We start from the raw sequence: 17,842 nt of genomic DNA on the forward strand, positions 1-17,842 counted from the left end.
ACAAGTGGTAACTATAGATATTACTTTCTAGTATTCAAGCAGAATAGTTATATCCTCTCTGGTAATCATTACTTGTTCTCATTCACTAAACCTGAGGGACATGAACCCAGTTAACTTAACCAAACAATTATATTTACCAAGCGCCAGGCACTGTTATAAGCACTTTACAAATAGTTGCTCATTTAATTTTCACAAGACCCCTATGAAATAGGTACTGTTGTTTCTTCGACTTTACAAATGAGAAGAGCGATTCTTGTATGTCACTGAGAAACTCCACGGCAATGAATCCATCCCAGTGCTAGTAGCTGATAGAGCTGGGATTCTAACCCTGGCTCTAGAACCTATGCCCTTAACCATGGCACTATGTAGCTTCCAAGAAAGGAAAACGTTCAACCCATACGCCCTTTTCTCATGCATTCTCCTGTGTCACATGCCAAGCACCGTAAGCCCCAACTTGACGTGGAAGATCTATGGGAATAAGGTCTCTAAACATTCAGGCTCCATGCCCGGTGGCCTCTCTGGGTTTGTATCTCCAGGCTCCTCCAAGCACTCCATCCTGAACTGGCCACACAGTTCAGGAGATGTCTGGGAAATTCCAAAAACAGAAGGCAGATGAGAAGCAGTGGGGCGTTTCATCTGTCAATGTCTTCACACAAGGATCTAAATGCTGAGTGAGGACACGTTGCCCTCCATGGAGAAGAGACCAGCTCCTGCAGGCTGGAGCTCGGCATTGACAGCCACCACTGGAAAGGAGGTAGGGAGGTTGCTAGCTGGGACAGACTCCTGGCAGAGGACAGACACCCCATGGACCCACCCAACCCAGAGCTGGCTTTACACACGTTTCCCCTCAGTACTATGCAAGAGCTTGCCCAGTCCACTACCGGAGGAAGACAGCTAAAGAAATTCATCTAGAAGCAAATCAGTTTCGAGGTAAAAAGGGCATAACTCCTAACGATGAATCATTAAGGAGCTTTCCTGACCGGAACGTGACTGAGGCTGGCCAGAGTCTAGTCGGAGCAAACCTTCAGAGTTTAAAATATTGATCATCTTGATTTAAAGGCTTTGTCTCCATAAAAGCAGAGTGTAGGAAAGTTCCTTGACAGTTTACTAGATACCTCGAACCTCAATCCTTCCCTGTCTCTCTCTCATATACACACACAGTACTATTCAAAAACAAATGTCTTAGCAACACGGATGGACCTAAAGGTCATCATACTAAGTGAAGGAAGCCAGACAGAGAAAGATAACGATTATATGGTATCTCTTAAACATGGAAACCAAAAAACTAAATAAATAAAAGAAACAGAGAGAAAGACAAATGAGCTTATTTCCGAAACAGAAAGAGACTAAAGATATAGAAAGAAACTTATGGTTACCAAAGGGGAAGGCAGGGGAGGGGAGGGATAAATTAGGAGGTTGGAATTAACATATACACACTAGTGTATATAAAATAACCTACCAGCACCTACTGTATAGCACGGGGAACTATACTCAATATTTTGTAATAACCTATAAGGAAAGAGAATCTGAAGAAGAATATATACGTGTATGTGTGTGTTTGTATATATATATATATATACACACACACATATATGCATATATATAACTGAATCACTGTGCTGTACACTTGAAAGTAACATGACTTTGTAAATGAACAACACTTCAATTTTAAAAAAAGAAAACACAAATGTCTTAATTTTTAGCCTTTTTAAAAAACTACAGAGGTTACTTTGTTTCAGTGCCTGAATTATCACCTAGGTGATATACTCAAGGTCTCACCTTTCATTTATAGTGAATGCAACCCTAAGCTTAGATTTCCCAGGTGCTATGGTGTGAGTGCATCTAGAGTTTGGCCCTGCTCCCCCAATTCCAGACCCTGGGTCCTAATCCCCAGTGCTCTCTGCATGCTGAGGTTTCTCAGCTACTCCAGTTCTCTGCCTCCCTTCCAGTCCCTGTAACTTCAATCAGTACCTCTGCCCCCCTAACCCAACCTAACCCAGCGGCTCCACAGCTGCCCCAGACATCTGTGCTCCCCACCCATCAGAACCCACTACTTCCCAGTTCCCACCTCTCAGAGCATCTCATCATGGATCCCGTGAGAGACTCTGCCTCTGGGCCCTCAGCCTGGTGACCCCTGTGAATCGAATTCTCTGGCATACCTAACCAGGCTTCCCATTTGACTGTCAGGTTCATATTGCCCTTTTATTTCAACATTCCCTTAACCTCAGGAGACAAACACCCCTTCTGTAAGGCCCCAGTCCTGGGGAACCTTCACAGGTGGGCCTAACTGAGTCACCTTTCCTCCCATCTCCCACCAAAGAAGGACAGCCCGGCCTCTGAAAGCAGCTCAGACCTGTCAGTTAGGCACGTCTTCTGTTTTCCTGAGGGGACACTTTAGACTTTGAAATGGTATTAGCAGGTATCAGAGTAAAAAAAATAAGTTCTATAGACATGGAACTGTTGAGATTTAAACAATTAGGATACATATCTGAGTTTTACCATAAATGTCTATTCATTGAAAAATTCAAACCAAAAAGGATATTCTAAGACTGGGTGGAGATGGGGAGGCAACGGTAGGATGGGAGCATGGAAAAAGGGTGAATTATCTTTGGATGGTTTCGCGAAAACAGCATTTGCCTTCCGAGGTGTTAAATGCATAGGCAAGCAAAGGAAATAACCCATTTAAGGAACCAACAGCATAGAGTATCCTGGTATTGAGAACAGAACTAGCATTTCATATTATCCTGCAATTAGAAATGAGCATTTTCTTCTATCTAAAAGCCAGTTTTGAGCATGGCCTTGTACCCATAGTTGTACAATAATTGACAGACCATTCGTTTATAATAAGAACAGGCTGGGAATACAGCTTCTATCTTCTTTTATTATCCTGGTAATTAAATTCACTTATAGTTTCTTTTTTTTTCATAATGCTAATGCAACCAATTAAAAATGTAAGTAATATAGTCCACTTGTTTTGTTATTTGAACTCCCCAGCTATGGGCTGGTAGGAGCTCTGGGAAGTGTGGCCTCACTGCAAATGCCCCCTATAGTTCAGAACCCAGTAGTAGGGGAACTTGGTCAATTATAGTCCCTGTATTTGGAAGTCTGAAAGGTTCATTCTCATTGCTGCCACAGAAAATAATCCATTAGTTCAACACCTGGACATTTTCTACGTACTTAGAGCTACTTGGCTGGAAGTTGTGGGAGATACAAAGATGGTTAAGACCAACTTATGCAACCCAGGCCCAAGTAACTCAAACATGAGGCAGACTTTATTTTGTCCCAAATGAGGCAAAATCAAAGGGGGTCTACAGCCCCTGAGTGTGGCCAGGATACTAAGGCAGGCCCATTCCTGGGAGACATGGAACTCCTCTGACAGCCAACTACGACTCCAGGGCCCCCGGACGGCCTTGCTGAGCCCTCTTCCATCACACAGGGGTCAAGGGCACACCCACCCAATGGCTTTTCTTTCTCTCCTTCACTGTGGATCAAACTGGCACCAATCTGCACACCCCCTGCAGCATTTATTATTTGTAGGCTTTTTAATGATGGCCTTTCTGACTCCAACAACAAGGACCTACTGTTCAGCACAGGGAACTAAACTTAATATTTTATAATAACCTCTAAGGGAAAAGAATCTGAAAAGGAATATAGATAGATAGATCTGAATCATTGTGCTGTATGCCTGAAACTAACATGATACTGTAAATCAACTATACTTCAATTTAAAAAAATATGAAAAAAAAAAACTGGTAGCAGTCTGATGAATTCCCCTGCTTTATCCAGCTAACTCCCTGTTTTTCTCACACAGCTATTTCCCCTAATAAAGTTCTTGCACATTTAATCCCATCTTGGCCTCTCTCTGTCTCTCAGAGGACCAGAACTGTCAATTTCCTATCTGACATGACTACCCATTTTTCCTGAGCTTTCCTTTTAAACTCTATGCTGTGGAAACCTGGCCTCATTGAAATCTGATTGTTAAAGTTGCTGCTTTAACAATCAGTTCAAATAACTACAACAACAATAACTGTTAACCTTTTAGTGTGCAAGCATTCTCTCGTATGACCACAGGAGAAAGATGTGACTATTATTCTCATCTTTCAAGAGGAGAAAAAGAGATTTAGAGAGTTAAGAAACTAGCCCAAAGCCACCCAGTTAATAAAAGATAGAGCCAGGACTTGCAACCATAAAATCTATGTTCACGGCATATCTTTTTAACCACTGTACAATGCTGCTAAGTAATTAACCTCCTAAATCAAGTATATTTATATAAGTTTGCAATCTTTGCATCTATTCAAAATTTGCCAGGGTTCACCTTATTGTTTGCTCAGCTATTCTCAAAGTGGCCCAAAACTTCCAAACAGTCTAGGATGAGTGTGGACACTGCACACGGCCATGATTCAGGAATACGTTTTTGCTGCTGCAGACATTCCTGAATTTTTCTTTGAACAAATATACTTTGAGACACAACCATGTCAGGCATTGGGCCATGATAATAAAGAACCCTCTTCTCTCTTTAAGGATGTGAAATTTTTAAAAAGAGGAGTCCTGTTTGAGCTCAGGTTCCACTCCTAAAGGATTCCAAACTCTCGACAACCATTTTACCACCTGATGGTCACAAGAACTATTTTTGGATCAAATTTTCCCCTCCTGGCCCCATTCCTGTAACTTCCTCTTGATTTAGAATCATTCCCTTTGATGAGTTTTCCCTCTGTCGGGACCCTGATGATTACTGTATTGGTCAGAAACAGCTAGTTAGAACAGAAGGGTCAAGCCTTTCTCCAGCCCCCAGAAGGTGCCATTCGCTGCTTGTCAATCACCTACATGAGGACATGCAGAGGGTCAAATATGAATGGGAACAGCTGCTGCTGAAGTCTCAAACGCCAGGAACCAACTCTTGGCTACCTTGCTTACACACTGCACAGTATCAAAATAATCTGTGACGAAGCAGTGGAGAACAATGGAAAGATGGGCTTTAACAGCAGACAGACTTGGGTTTGCAGCCTACTCTACCACTGACTGAGTCAGACCATAGCAGATTACTTAACCTTTCAGAACCTCCATTTCCTTGCCTGATCTTTGTGAGAACGAAATGAGGCATTATAAATGGGGGCTCAGTAAATGCCTCCTACTATCACCACTAGTTCCCCTCCCCCGCTACCAGGTGGTCGGCTCCTTCCAGACCCATTTCCAGGTCATAGAGCTGCGGCATATAACACAGTGCCCAGCACAAGATAGATGTTTAGTACATGTTTATAGAATGAATGAATGGATGGTTTGTAATCCAGACGGTGGGCCCTCCAGATGAACATTCCCATGGTGACCTCCCAGACCAAATCTATCTTCATCCATGATTCATAAAAGCAATTCTAATAACTCTTGGGCCTAATTCCAAGATGCCAGCTTACTCTAAAAGGCCAACGCATGTTAAGTTTAGAATACAAAGACAAAATTTTGATTTGTCACCTTGCGATGGCATTTAAGCATGAAAGGCCTAAGGACTAGGGGTGAGATAGGGTGTGACAATGGGAAAGCCAGGGAGATTATAAGGGAAAGAGAAAATATATGAAAGCTATGGTAATTTCATCTTGAAAAGGGGTTCATTCAAAGCACAGATTTAATAAATTATAGCAGCAAGCAGTTACATGGCAATTTTCATCTTCAAAGCTCTGGATCAACTGTCATCAAACTCTCTTTCCATGCAAATGAGCAATACTGATACCATTTGACAGCTGGATATGTGGAGATAGAGACTCAAATACATTTCCAATGTCACACAAGAAATGCAGTACTGGTCAAGATGGGTGTCCAAAAAAACAAAAGATGGGTGTGCAAACTTACGCTCATAGCACTGGACCTTCTTTGATCATAAGATATAAAGAAAACATCAATTCAGTGGTGGGGTATAAGAAAGAGATGAGAAAGAAAGAGGAGGAAAGAGAAGAGATAAATAGAATAGAGAACATTTACTGAATACTTAGGTTCCTAAGTATACTACATGCATTATTTCATTTACTTCTCAAAGCAACCCTTGGTTTGGGTATTACTGTGAGAAAACTCAGGGTGAGAAATGCTAAGGAGTTTGTCCAAATCAACCAGTACATGAAAAAGTTGAGATTCAAACCCAGTTTTGTCTGCCTATACCAGGCAGGAGTGAGCATGTGTGTGGGCACCTGCACGTTTGAGTCAAATGAGATTGTGAAAGGGAAACACTCTGTATTATAACCCAGCTGGCCTCTGTTCCAGATGTTGTATGCAGAAAGAGTTTCTGCTTGTTCATTTGCCCAATATTATTAGGCTTAGAGTTTGCATAAAGCAATTAGGAAAAAAAAAATCTCCAATTCCCCTGTTGGAAGAGTTGGAGTTATCCCAGTCAGGAAATATCAAACATTTAGTTTCACCTTTCATATCCCACCACTGTTGAAGGAATTAATGATTATTCCAGATTTATAGATCAAAGATTGATTTTTTCCAGTGTAGGCAGATGTTAGAACATAGAACCCTGGAGCTGAATGATGTGGGTTCAAATTCTAGTTCCCCCACTTGTGAACTGTGTGTCCTTGGGCTGGTTATTGTTATATCCTGCCTCAGTTTTCTGATCTGTAAAATGGAGCATAATAGTACGACAGAGGTCAGAAGGTGATAATGAAGATTAAGTGTCAATACATGTTCAGATACATAGTAAGTGCAAAATAAAAATTAGCTCTTAGTCTTCTTACCACAAAGTGCATCACTTGCTTAGTTCTTAAGTCTGGTTCTCTCATTAGTGGACGACGCTAACGCACCCACAAAGTCTTACTATCCACCACAGAACAGACTGGATTCATTTCAGTTTTGATCAAAACGAGATGTCATTGCCAAAGAAATGAACTTGATTGCTTTTAAACATCATGTCCCCATGGTGGAACATACCAAACTGTTCCCTCTTACTTCCATTCAAGTAAGTGTGAGCACTGACTTTTATTTCAATTCAAAATGGCATTTACAACCTCCAAGCTGATAGATACAGACAGACAGCAGAATAATGATCAGCAAATGGCTATCATTTGGTCTTGTTTCATTCTTCTGTCCACTTTTCTTCATCAATCTCTCCTTACAAAGGAGAACTTTTGCCTGCTATCACTGATACAAATTTATGAAACTATTAGCAAGGTATTTTGAAGTGCTTCTTGTTCACTTAAAATAATATGAACAATGGCTTCCCTGGTGGTGCAGTGGTTACGAATCCGCCTGCCAATGCAGGGGACACGGGTTCGAGCCCTGCTCCGCAAATATCCCACATGCCGCGGAGCAACGAAGCCCATGCGCCACAACTACTGAGCCTGCGCTCTAGAGCCCGCGAGCCACAGCTACTGAGCCCGCGTGTCACAATTACCGAAGCCCGTGCTCCTAGAGCCCGTGCTCCGCAACAAGAGGCCACGGCAATGAGAAGCCCCCGCTCGCCGCAACTAGAGAAAGCCCGCGCACAGCAATGAAGACCCAATGCAGCCAAAAATAAATAAATAAAAATAAATTTAAAAATAATATGAACAATAAAAAGAGCATCAAGTTCTCTAAAATGTAGGGGTACTGGTGTATGGCTAGTCGTTTCTAAATGCCTCACCTTCTAAAAGCAAACCGGCGCAATGGGAAATCCTTCGAGTTACTTAAAGGCACAGAGAAAAAGAGTTTGTCAAAGCTTACTAAACTCTAGGGGGGAAAAGATGGCCACAGAGGAAAGGGCTTTTGAAATATTAAAGAACAGGTAAAACTCTGCAGAACTTTTGATTTCCAAAACACAAAGGGAATATTCAGAACAGGAAGAAAACACCAGAAAGTCATTGTAAAGCAGTGCACATACCACCTTTCCAGTCAGTGACAGTAAGGGGAAAATACAGGATCAGCTTTAAAAAACAAAAAAAAAACACCTCACTAAGGGTATTTTATTGAGGTGCAGTCATTTGCTAGAGACCTCTTAATTCTTCTGGGTTCCTGAAACCGTCAGAAATTCTACAAGTGTGAATAGTTTTGTATAAGCAAAAAGAATGTCTTCATTGCTGAGTGTGATATTTTAGGCTTTACATATGCCTTATTAGGATTCTTTTAAATAAAATGAAAATGTCAATCTGCTACCATTTACATTCCTCAGCCTATCTGACCTTAAGTCATTATTTCAGGCTGGTATTTATCTTAGGGTTGTAAAGCAAGCATTCTCATCCGTGCACGAATCCCACATTGCAGTTTATCTCAACTAACCACCACCTAAGATTTGAATGTAATGACCTAGTCAATTAAATAAACACTGGAAGACAAACAGGGCATTGTTTGGTTTCAGATTTATTACAATCTGACCCTTTGAATAAGAATGATACATGGTGTGTGTGTGTGTGTGTGTGGGTGTGGGTGTGGGTGTTTGTGTCTGTGTGTGTGTGTGTGTGTGTGTGTGTGTGTGTGTGTGAGTGACAGAGACAGAGAGAGAGAAGGGGAGGATTAAAAGGACACTTCCACATCTCTGGTAAATCTAAGACATCATTTCTACTAGAAATAGTCCTTTGGTTTCCAAACACTTGAGACTAATTGCTGGTTCGCCAGGAGAGGATGGGGTATTATCTTCCCACCACACTGGTGCTGAGTACCATTGTCCTGACATTCTCCCAGAGCCACCTCCCATTTCTGTGAAGGCGAGTCTCCCTAGTGGCAGAGATTGTGTAGAGAAAAGAGCATAGAACTAGAAATCAGGACAGCTGGGATCCAGTAGCATAAATGCTATTAATTAGTTTGTGACCAAGGGCAACTCACTTAACTCCTCAAGGCCTTGACGTCCTCTATTAAATACAAGCAGCTGGAATAATCGTTAGTGGAGAAACCTCAGAATTTTCAATTTCTTTGCTTTGTCAGGACCGTTGTGTTGATAGAAAAGCTGAGGGCCTCCTACGTTCTCCAAATGAGATCAGAACTGAGCCACCACTGCTTTTGAGCTCTGAATGGCACTGGCTGCCTGGAGGTTGAATCAAAAACATTTCTGAATTCATGTGGAAGGGGGCAATGTCAGCAGCATCATGCTAAGCGTGTTGAATTTGATGTGCCGGTGAGGCACCAAAATGACGGTGCCCTTGAACAGTTGGTGACAACAGCTTTAGGCATCAAATGATGAATGGAAGCTGGGCTAAAGGTAACAAGTCATGGGAGTGGATGACAGTGAACTTGAAGAGTGAAAATGGAAAACACATGCAGACACACACACACACACACACACACAGATACAGAATACAAAGAAATAAGAGAAAGTTGGAGAGGCGGTAGTCTGGGGGCCTTGGTCATGCACTGAGATGTGTATGACAGAGCCTGGCCCCTCCTTCTGAACTATACGTCCACTCCTCAATTTGTATTCTACCACAGAGAGCCGCAACAGAGCCAAGCACAGTGGCAAATCACAACTATTCAACACCGAAAATAGCAGGTCCACACAGTAGGATCTGTGTGAAAGCATTCATTCATTCATTCAATAAATACTCATTGAGCACCTACTATGTGGCAAGTATTTTTAAATACAAGAAACCTAAGTGAGCAAAACTCTGCTTCTTAGCACATACCCTGTGGTAGAGAAAATCCGACCAGCAATAAAATAAGCTGGCCCTGTGTGCTATGAGAGGAATTAGAAAGTTTGTAGGAACAGGGAGGGGACCGACATAAGTAGTTTGGTGAAGCCTTTGCTTGTCTCAGGCCTCAAGGGGAAACTGACAGTCTATCGTATCAGCTGTTGGGGTCACCGAAATGCTCCTTGCTTACGCACCCATATTCATGCTCACTGGCTATATAGACAGCTGTCCTCCAAGAATCCCCATTGCTCAGGACCAAATCAGTAGCAAATTAATCCACTCAGCACAAGAGTTCAAAAGGGGTTATACAGGAGCTTAGTATTTAACAGATGAAAGCTTCCAGCATCCCAGCCTTCATGCTGGTTTGTTGATGAGTTTTTAATTTCTTCCGCATGGCCTCTTGGATGAAACACCAAGTAAGGGAAAAATCTAGGAGGCATTTATTTGACCCCTAAAAACCTGGAAATTTCTGCCCTTCCCTGACACACATAAAAAAACGAATCTGATCAAACAATATCTCCATATTTCTTTACACATCTTCCTCTATAAAGGATAGCTTTTCATTTCATAATAAATAATTTCATCATTGCTCTGGGATTCCAGTTTGGTACTTCAAATCTTAAACTTAAGCCACTGGGCTAAACCTAAAATTAAGCATGAAAATATATACATACTTGGATTTGAGCACAGCACTCCACTATAGCATAAGATTTAAGAGGAACCTAAAATCTCTCCCTACTAACGCACCAAAAGGTTAAATGTCTAATAGATATTTATTTCACCCATTCTTGTAATGACCTCATCATCTCCTTAAGACTTCTATCCTACACTTATTTGGTCAGAAGAATCGTCAGAGGTGTTTGTGAAAAATACAAATTCATAGCTCCTCTCTGCTACCACCAACTGTCATTCATGATATCTAGAATTATCCTCAGAAAGTACTTTTTTTTTTTTTTTTTTTTTGCGGTACACGGGTCTCTCACTGCTGTGGCCTCTCCCGTTGCGGAGCACAGGCTCCGGACGCGCAGGCTCAGTGGCCATGGCTCACGGGCCCAGCCGCTCCGCGGCATGTGGGATCTTCCCGGACCGGGGCATGAACCCGTGTCCCCTGCATCAGCAGGCGGACTCTCAACCACTACGCCACCAGGGAAGCCCAGAAAGTACTATTTTTAAAAAATGCTTTTTATTATCTAGCAAATGTGAGAAAGATTCCTCTTGATGATGTATGAAGTCTGTCTGTTAGACCCTTAAGTTATTACGTAGCTCTGCATGAACTCATCTGTGCCAGGACTTGCCACTATCTAGTTAATAAATTCACTACTTTATTCTGGAAGGCACTGCTGAGCACGTGATACGTGTCAGGGACTATATGTGAAGCTACAAGGGTGGCTAGGATGCAATCCCCGCCCCCAAGGAAGTGGCCTCTGGGCAAGCTCTAACTTGTCCATGACGCTAGAAAAATGGCTCAGGAACAAAATACCCCAAGTGTGAGTTACCCGGAACAGGAGGCTCCCACTGCACTTTTGTCAATGCTGCCTACATTGAGAGGCGCTTACTGGTAGTCTGAAAATGCTAGTTCTAAGGTCACAGAGCTCATTAATTAGAGTCAGGACTTCTGGTCTTAATTCAATTTACTTCTACTACACTGCTATTTACCCATTTAAAAAAACTACCTAGAGTTTAACTTTAGTGCAGTCATAACAGCTCCAAATAATGGAACTACTAACACTACTAATAGATAGTAGTATTAGACAAATAATAGTAATAGACAAATAATAGAACTACTAATACTACTGATCAAATGAAATTTGATTTTGTACCTGAAGCAAAGTACTTCTTCCAACAGCAATAAAAATTCACAGGGAATATAGAAATTGTGTTTGTTGAATGAATCCCAAAGAGGTCATCTCTCCATTATTCTCAATATAGGCAGAACTCTATGCCCTATAGTATCTCCAATTGAGTTCTACATTATTAAAAAATTAAAATTAAATAACCTGAGGAATATGGTTCAGATGATAGCCATAATGAAATTTAAAAGGAACGACAATAACACCTGTGAGAAAAGGTAGAAGAAATTGGAACTGGCAAGTCTAGAGAAGAGCAGGCTGGGGAGTGATGCTATCCTTCTAGGACATGGGACAACGCTGCACACAGAATGGTGACTGGCTGAGCCCCACTGGTACTGACAGCAGGAAAAAAAGAACGGGTCTAAGTACTCATTCCTTTCTTAGAGCTAACCTTAAAAGGGAGTTGAATGGATGCTAAGAGAAGTTGCTAAACATAGGATCGTATTACCAAAATAGAGCAGGAATAGTCATTCACTAAAGGACTTTCTACTACCAGAGTTTTTTTAAAAAAACTAAACATATATTTGCAGCTCATTGTGGGGATGTAAGTTGTGGTACAGTCCAGTGCCTGGTGCCACAAGGCTGTACTCTGAAGGAGCCTGAAGGTGTTTCTTGGACGCTTAGTAATTAAATGACATTTGGTCATCACCATTAAGCAAAGAAAACACTGAGGGCTCTGAAGATTTTGCTCCCTACTCCTCCCCCCACCCCTGTAGCCTTTACCTTGTTCCCCAGCTGTGCTTTCACGTTCATGCGCATCTTGGGCGTAGTAGATTGTACCGAGCTGTACTGCTTTCTTGAACCCTCCTGGCTGATGCATAATGCAAGATTTGTGTCCAAGACAGTGTGTGCGGTAGCAAATGGATTTTAAATCACAAGTGTTTACAATTATAGATCAGCACTGCAGGTCATTAATTATACATGAGGTAAATCTACGGAGAAAACGCATTTTTTTTCTAGACTTCCTCTAAGAGGTGCTTTGGTCACCATTTCACAGGAATGGATAGGTCGTGTGTGTGTGAACCAATGGTATCAAGAAAGTATAAAGATAAATAGATTAAATAGATCCCTCTGACACTGCTGGAAAACAAATTAGCCGAACGGTTCTTGATTCCCTCTACAAACCCGGAGTCTATCAAACTGCTTCCTTCCTGAGACATTGCTCACTAGCACTGACTGTCTGGGAAAGAGTTAGGAAATCATTTTCCAGGCAAAGCGCTAATAGCTTTCATTAGCACAGAATGTAACCGCCAGGTTTCAGAGCTCATATCATCTCTCTGTATAGCTTCTAAAAAGCCTTACTTGAAGACACAATCTCCGTGTTGTACAATCACCTTCCTGGGAGCTCTTTTAGTTTCTTCACATTGGAGAACTCAGCAGCAAGTAGCCCAACTCCCTCCTTGCTGGGAAGTTTTCCTAAATGAGGACTAAAATCCGTTGAATCTCTGTTCCTCGAATTCTAATGTGCATTTCAAACACCTGGGGATATTGCTAAAAATGCAGATTTTGATTCAATAGGCCTGTGATGGGGCCTAAGAGTCTGTTTCTAGCAAGATCCTAGTTAATGTCTCTGCTGCTGAGTCAGGGAATACACTCTTGAGTGGCCAGAGTTAGATGGTTCGAAAAAGCCAATTCAGTTTAGCATTCAGTTAATGAGCACTTGCTCTCTGCCAAACACTGTGTTGGGTGTGGTCTTCCAGAGTTACATCAGTACAAGACTGCAGTGTTATTGAGAGAATTTAGTTCAGTTAGTGGGATGGCATTCACAGCGTTTCCAAACTTCTCCACTGACTAAAAGAAAAAAAAAAAAATCTCTTGAGGCATCTGTTTAAAGTTACTCAGTAGAATTAAGGTGAAGCCTGAATAATAGCATTTACCAGGTGATTCTATCATTGGACTGGAAACACTTCTTAGCATCCCCAAAGGTTACAGGCATTGGACTTGACTAGATCTTAATGTGTTTCTTCTGCTTAATTGCTCTAACTTTGGTTGAGTTTCTTCACTTCTCTCCATCTTAATTTTCTTACCTAGAAAACTAAGGTAACAAGACTATTCTTTAACGATTGGTTTAAGGATTCAGTGAAATAATGCGTATAAAACCTAAGCACAGTGCCTGACACATGGTAGGTGTTTCAGTCGCTATGGCTGTGTAACAAATCATCCCAAGCTTAGTGCCATAAAACAACCACCACTACACCATGCTGTGGATTCTGTGGGTCAGCAATTTAGAATGGGCACCACAGCGTCAGGGTAGTCAGACTTTTGACGTGGTACCTCAGAGCTCCAAGCATGAGGTGAAGAGTGAGCAGGGCAGAAGCCACTTCTCAATTCCTGAGCTAGCTTCAAAGGTCACGCACGTCACTTCTACTACATTCTGTTGGTAACCACAAGCCCTCCCATCGGCAAGGGTAGGACGATCAGACTCCACCTATCAATGAGATAAGCAAATCTCACTGTAGATGAGCACGCAGGATAACCACCTTTGGAAAGGAAAGTCTGCCATGCAGGCAAACATTATTTCTCTCCTTCTTGTGGGCTAGAAACCTATCAAATAGTTGTACTATTGTGACATCTTTGACTCTACACTTGGGGGGCAAAAACTCAGTCCTGGGTCCTCCAGAGATCCCTGTTTAACCGCATCTTTGTCTAACTGCATCTATGTCTACCTCTTAGGCTAAGAATGTCTCCGGCAGTTTCTAGTTCACAAGCACAACTAAGTATATTGAGAGAGGCCCTTACCCCCAAGTGTGAAAAGTGATCACCTCCTTCAGTCACAGGATTTTGCAGATCACGACAGAGCTTTTCCAAAACAAAAGCCCGTTCTTCCTCATGAGCTGCACCCAGACTCTTTGATGGCAAGGGCCCTATCTCTGATCAGCCTCCATTTTCTAGATTGGGATTACACTGCAGAATGTGGTTTGGAGCCGGTACTCCAGCATGTTGCAAGATTTCAATTCCATTCTTTGTGTTCTCACACCACTTCTTGTCCTCTCCAGATTCTTTACTGAATCTAGTTCATCATCACTAATCCTTCCCTCCATATTTCACCCATTTAGACATTTAATAGCCTATTCTGCTTATCCAGAACAAGAGAAACTACAATTCTGAAAGCGCCCCTTTCCACTCTCCTTCCTCATGTCAAGTAAGTTACTTTCCAAGTACATAATTAAAAATGAAAGTACTAAGAGACATTTTAATGGCAAATTTCAGAATTCCTGCTCCAGTTAACTGTTTACGTTCTCTGTGCACCACAACTGGCAACCTACTGCATTTTGACACAGTCATTTTCTCTTGTACCACTCTTCTTCACGGAACTGGTCAATATTGACGATTCTGGAGTCATAACTATGTGTCAGGGGCCAGATCTGAGTACTGGGAATAAGGAACAATACTGAAACAGACAATGAAGTGTCTCTTTGGAAGCTGCAGCCAGGATTGAGGCAGGGGAAGCAAAGACCTGAGTGGGAATCAAATTTAAGCGGTAAACAATATGTCAAGATCCAGCCAAGGATAAAACCTATAGATTAGGAGAGAATCCAAAATGAGTAAAACAGTCTTCTTTTCTAGGAAAATTAAGTAACGTGCATGAGGAAGGCAAATGCAAGATATAACACAAGGCAGAAGGTGATGTAGCACAAGGAAGACATAAGCAGATTCACAGGAAATTTTAATGCAAGGCATGTCATTATAACCAAACAAGACTATGTCTGAGGAGAAAAACTCTCTGGAAAGACATACAAAGTCTGTTATGATCCCTAGATGTAACTCCTCCCCCTGCATCCCTCACCTCCATTCACCCGTGCTCCAGCCCCTTGTTTACCTAATTCTGAAATCCCACCAGTCCTTGAAGACGCCCTTCAGGCATCTCTTTCTCAGAAGAAGGCATTAGTTACTGGTCCCCTGTGCTCCCCTCAGCCTATTATACATAAAGCTGTCACGGTACATATGCCAGTGCCTCTGCACTTATCTGTATTTACCCATCTTCCTCATCAGCCAGTAATGTTCTTGAGGGAAGAAGCTACCCTTTTCCTCTTTACCCCTGTATATTTTGGTACAATGCCTGACACCTTGTAACACTGACCAAATGGATGTTGAATATATAAATGAGAGTCTGAAGTCAGGTCAAAAGTCTCATCAAAGTGAAAAACATTTTCAGAGAAAAGATGGTGAGATGTTACTGTTTCTCACTTCACACAGGTCAATGTATGTGAGTGTGAGTGTACATGAACTAAGCTAGGAGTCTAGATACTTTGGCCTGTAGACCCAATTTGGCCCACCTCCTATTTTTGTACAGAAAGTTCCCCTGGGACACAGATGTACCTACTTGTTTCTGTATTATCCATGGCTGCTTTCATACCCACTGCAGAGCTGAAGAGCTCTAACAGAAAGCATACGATCTGCAAAACCAAGAAGATATACTATCTGACCCTTTACAGAAAAAGTTAACCAGCCCACGATGCACAATGTTCAGAATGATAAAGTATAAGGTCTCCAAATGGCATGTTATATCCTGGAGACAATTTATATTGGTTCAAAAAAAAAAAAAACCCATTTTCCTATGAATAGCCCTCCATGTACTTTCTAACTACTTTGTATTACCCTGCTCCTACCCAGACCCTATTCCATACCTGCTACCTCCATTGCTTACTCAGTCTCTTACAGTAGCCACTGTACAAAGAATGTAGACTCTGCCCTCTAGGAACTTAGAATGAAGACACAAAAAACTAACTAGTAGGAACATCAGCGGTCCCTCTGCCTTGCACAGACCACCAAGGAGAAAATGTGACAGGAAGGCAGTTTCCGTGGATTACCGATAAAAACATTAATGAATTCACAGTGACATGAATGCACCTAGAGACTGTCACACTAAGTGAAGTAAGTCGGACAGAGAAAGACAAATACCATATGATATCACTTACATGTGGAATCTCAAAAAATGATACAAATCAACTTATTTACAAAACAGAAACAGACTCACAGACATAGAGAACATACTTATGGTTACCGAAGGGGAAAGTGAGGGGGGATAAATTAGGAGTTTGGGATTAATAGATACACACTACCGTACAGAAAATAGATAAACAACAAGGACCTACTCTACAGCACAGGAGACGGTATTCAGTATCGTGTAATAACCTATAATGGAAAAGAATCCAAAAAGGAATATATATAATGGATAATATATATATAACTGAATCACTCTGCTGTACACCTGAAACTAACACAACATTGTAAATCCAATTTTTTAAAAGCCAGGTCCTTGCAATTTGTAATGAGCCCATAAGATAGGCCAGAAAAAAGATGAATGAAAGTCAAATATATTTGGACTGCTCATAGTTTTGGCCATCATTTTTTCAATCTACTTGCAGCAAACGTGCACAAACTTGACTGTCTTGAGAACCTGGGAACCAGTAGCATTCAGAGATTCATCCCCTTCTTCCCCAGGCAGTGGGGCTGTTGAGCACATCAACGAATTAAACTCATCCAATCAGCTATCCGGTCTGAGGTCTTCCTGAGCCCTGGCTCTGGCACTCTGCCCTCCAACTGAGCTGACAGCCCTTCACATCATCTTCTCCCCTCCTCCCAGCAGGCTTCTGCTGGTTCCATCACTTGTGAGTACACAGGTGTGACTTTCCCCATATGTTTACTGTCCCTCATTTGCCACACACAGAGCAGGGCATGCACGTCCACATCTGTTCCATTGGTCAGGATTTTATTATTTAGCTAATGAGCAGGCAATGAAACTGGTAAGGTAACCGCAATTAAGCCCAGGCTTCGCACGGTGAAATGCAGTGGTGGAGATACAGAATTATTATTACAGGGTTTATACTGATACACAGAGTCCAAAGAAACTTAATTCCTTCGCTTCCAGAGGAGGTTTTTTTGCTAGGCTATCTTTTCCTAGTATAAAAATAGTACCTTCCAAGATAAGGAGTTTACAGTTGTCACAGTCAATTTATTCCCAATGAAAGCAGCTCTCTTTATCTGCTCTGATTCTATCTTCATAGAGTGAATTTGGATGCAGTCACCCAAAATTACTTCCGGTTAGCTTCCCATGGTGAACTCATTTTTAAGCAGATTTTTTTAGTTGAAGAATGCTGATGGCCTATGTAAGTAACAAGGCCTAAGAGTTTCTATTCCTTATCTGCACTGCCTGGGTTCAGATCCCAGCTCTACTGACTTCGAGCAAAATCGTCTCTTCCCATCTGTATACCTCGTGTCTTCACCTATAGAATGATGATGATATAGGGCTTACCACATGAGCATGTCAGAAGGATGAAGTGAGTTAACGTATCTAGTCTAACACTCTTAGAATAGCGCCTGCCATGAAACGTGTGCCAATAGTATTCTTTCTCACTCTAGATTCATCTCTATTTTTCTAGAGAGTATCCCTGTGCTATACATTGTTCAGCA

Source organism: Tursiops truncatus, chromosome 9, assembly GCF_011762595.2.
Source record: "Tursiops truncatus isolate mTurTru1 chromosome 9, mTurTru1.mat.Y, whole genome shotgun sequence".
In the NCBI taxonomy this organism is placed as follows: domain Eukaryota; kingdom Metazoa; phylum Chordata; class Mammalia; order Artiodactyla; family Delphinidae; genus Tursiops; species Tursiops truncatus.